This window comes from Rhipicephalus sanguineus, chromosome 6 (assembly GCF_013339695.2).
Source record: "Rhipicephalus sanguineus isolate Rsan-2018 chromosome 6, BIME_Rsan_1.4, whole genome shotgun sequence".
Taxonomy (NCBI): Eukaryota; Metazoa; Arthropoda; class Arachnida; order Ixodida; family Ixodidae; genus Rhipicephalus; species Rhipicephalus sanguineus.
In genome coordinates, this window is record NC_051181.1 from 27,226,855 (window position 1) to 27,230,517 (window position 3,663).

Consider the following 3,663-nt stretch of genomic DNA (forward strand, 5'->3'; position numbering starts at 1 on the left):
TTTGTAATAACTCCATTTGTATATTATAAAAGGAACCTACTTTTATATTCTTTTCCTTGGCATTAAATTTAAAGGATATTTATTTATTTTGCTTTTTATGTGCATTGCTCGTGATACTTGTAATAAAATTTCAATTCTGACACCACCCTTGTTGTTCACTTCATTTACAAGCACGATTCTTGTTGCACTAAAGCTACCGCATCTTGCTGTCCTGATTCAAACAGCCTTTTCCGGTTACCACTTTGGCTGTGAATGGCACCATGTGCCATTAGCAGTTGAGCTCTCACTTGTGCTTAGTGTGAAGCGCCATATTTTACAACCTGGTCGAAGCATGTCATCAGCGTGGCGTTGTGTGACAAGGGGGCATAGGTCGGCAAACTCGCTCATGAGTCGACTCACTCAGATTCAGATCGAGCTGTGAGTCCAAGTGAGTAATACACTGGTGAGTTCGAGTCCGGGTGAAAACATTTTAGTGAGCCTGAGTCCGAGTGAATCCGCTTGAGGAAAATTTTGGTGAGTCTGAGTTTGAGTGAGCCCCAAGAGCAAAATATATTTCACGAGTGAGTCAGGGTGAGCTTCACATTTTTTGCCAACCTATTCAAGGGGGTTATTCATTGATAGGAGAACACTGTTTCGTTGATATGTGTAGCAAACATTTCAAATGTAGTAAAAAAAAACACAGTGACAAACACAATGAACAAAGACGAACACGCACCACACAATACTGCCGAGGTCGTTGCAGGCGGCGGCGTACTCTGCGCAGGTGCTCAAGCATGCAGGCCCTGTGGTTCTCGAAACAGGTTCACTACACGGTTGCGCTGCTGCTCGCTCCCGTTGTGGTGGTGGTGGTGGTAGCTCAGCTGCTGCTGGCAGCATGTCAGCATCGTCGGTGTCATCGTTTCCTTCGAGAACAGGCTCATGTGCCGCCAACGCAATGTCGTGCAGAGCTGCACAAGCAGCAATGATGCTTGAGCAGCTGTGCACAAGCTTACAGCGATGCACCACTCCACAACATTGCGCATGGCGGTGTGGGCCTTGTTGTAGTGGTTATCAGGGGTGCCACGAGCTGGTCGTCCGGGCACTGGTGTCAGGAACCACGGTTCTAATGTATAGCTGGAGTCTCCTGCACGAGGTCGGCATGACAGCTGTAGTGATAACGTCTTGAATGTGGCAAGCATTGACAGCACTTACCAAGCAAGCCGAAGTTTTGCTTCCAGGTGCTGACGGAGAGGGCTCCCCCGCCATACCCACTAGTCATGACATGACCTCAGGAAACGTGGACTGACATCCAGAGGTCGGCATCACATGTCTGCAGAATTCAATTCAGTCAAAATTGTACCCATAAATGACCTTGGGTACAATGTTGGGTATTATGTTAATGTAACTACATCTGTCTTCACTGTTACTGACTGTTGAAACATAGCTATGGACAAATCATCGACAGGGTAGGACTTGTACCATAAGTTCTAACACGAGGACAATGCAGTGTGAAAGGGTAGTCTGCATGTTTACTGCTTGGAACAACCCATCTTCCAGCCACCAAAGCCTTTTAACCAAATTACTGCTGTATGTTTAAGGCAATGTATCACAAAATATCTACAACACGAAAAACTTCGACTGAAAAAAGGGTTATGAAACAATGCGTATTTAATGTACATGCTAGGGCGCGTTCCGAGGGACCGAAATAAAGTTTATTCATCCATCCATGTATTGATCCATGTAACGTCCATCACGACAATGAACAATAAGGACATACTACGGCACATTCTGGGAGTGCTAATCTCAACAAATACAAATCGAGAATCAAGCTTCGGGTACACATGGCGAACGAGCAACGGTAATATTATGCACTGTGCAGGCCGCTGAACCAAAGTGTACTCCGCGTCACATGATTTCATCGCTTATCCTAAGCGAAGTGCCCTGAAACGAACCAATTCCCGTTCTGGATAGATCGAAAATACCGCTCCCACTTATACTCAGTTGCAACAGCCTCAGTAAAGCGGAAAGTTTAAGCGATATAAATGAAACAATTCGCTACGCATACAATGCATGAATAATACTCACGATCGTGGTGTTGAATGCGTAGAGTCCCTTCCCCGACATGTAATGCGTCGTGTCCGCGGAGCTCAGGCCATGGGGCTTTGGGATTGCGATGAGCGTACCATCCACGCACCCGCCGACCACAACGGGAATCTGCCCGAGCCGCGCGAACGCCGCCTTTGTTCGCTATTTGATTCTGTGGTCTCCGGAAAAGGCCACCCACCGTTTTTGCCCGCGAACGACAGTAATGGCGTGTTCCTGACGGACGACTGCGACAGGCCGCTGAATTCCTCGCAGCCGACAGCTCGCTGGAAGCATCCGATCGCAAAAATCTCAGCGCGCACAACGCCTTCCGCTCTGTTTAAATCCCACTGGTTCGTTGGCACCCGATGACGGGGCCGAGATCGTCGCACAACCAAGGTACAGTACGTTTCGAGAAACGAAAGCGACGCCGGAATTCACACTCGCTCATCTCTTCAAACGTATTTCGCACCTCCTACCATTCTGCATCTGCTTCGAGAAACGCCAACGTAGCAAGGAAGCACCGTTGCAAGCGCCATTTTCTCAAAATCAGCTGTTTCGGCAGCCGCAACCGTCGCATCACTCGAAATACATGCCGTGCGACGCCGTTGTTCGCTCGAGAGAACGCGAGCGAACGGGCTCGCTCTCCGTTCACTTTTAGCAGACGACATGCTCGTTATGACGCGGCATGACGTCACCAAAAAAGAAAACATCAAGGAAAAAAAAGAAATGGCCACGCCCCTTAGAGTGGCGGGAGTTGTCCGGCTTCAGCCAATCAGCGCGCTTGTGTGGAAGGCGGCTTTTGGAAGGCGGCTTAGGTAATTCGGTTATTAAGGTTTTGACGATTACTTGATTTTTTGTAGTGGTGAGGACTTTGAAAAGGTGGTAACTTCCGTGAGCGAAAAATTTGAATCAAATGGAGGAGGGCTGCGCTTTACTAAAGAGGTGCCTCAGAATAATGGAATACAATTGCTAGACATTTTCTTAACGTTCCAGAAGAACCACGTGTGTTGGCAGTATTCTCCTAGATCTTGGAAACCGCTGTTAAATTTTTCGTCAAAACACTCGAAAGTTGTAAAAAACGGCATCGCCATGTCTTGCCTTAAGTCAGCCCTCACCAAGTCGTGGGAGCACAAAATGAGTGATAGCTTTAACGCACAGGTTACACGTCTTTTAGATGTAGGGTATCCTCGTGATGCAGTGGCCACGGTCGCTGAACGTTTAAAGAAGTCTATTGTGTTAAGTCCGAGCATGGTTGCAGAAAGCGATAGGAAGAAACGTGTGGTAGGTATACCGTACATTCATCGCGTATCTCACAGGCTAAAGAAAGTAGGAAGCAGATACGGCGTTAATGTTGTTTTCACGGCTGCCAATAAGCTAGGTAAGATTTGTGCCGCTGTGCAGAGGAAGAATGAGGGAGTAAAAGACAAGAAGCGGACCGATATTTGTTTCATAAAACACACAAAAAAATTCACTGATTGCCGTACGAGTGTGGTGTATAAGATCCCTTTCAGCTGCGGCCGCTTCTACGTAGGACAGACGGGCAGATGCATCAAACAGAGATTGTTGGAACATAAGAGATCGCTAACAGGAGGCTCACCT

At 47.4% G+C, this 3,663-nt stretch overlaps 1 long non-coding RNA gene across 1 annotated transcript; it reads right to left on the minus strand.

The window, feature by feature from the left end:
• Nucleotides 1-884: 884 nt before the first annotated feature.
• LOC125758941 (uncharacterized) lies at nt 885-2,155 on the minus strand. The gene is made up of 3 exons (XR_007416487.1): nt 2,065-2,155; nt 1,192-1,309; nt 885-1,123 (listed from the first exon to the last, which is right to left on the minus strand). It is a non-coding gene; the product is annotated as an uncharacterized LOC125758941 (long non-coding RNA).
• Between the last annotated feature and the right edge of the window lie 1,508 nt (nt 2,156-3,663).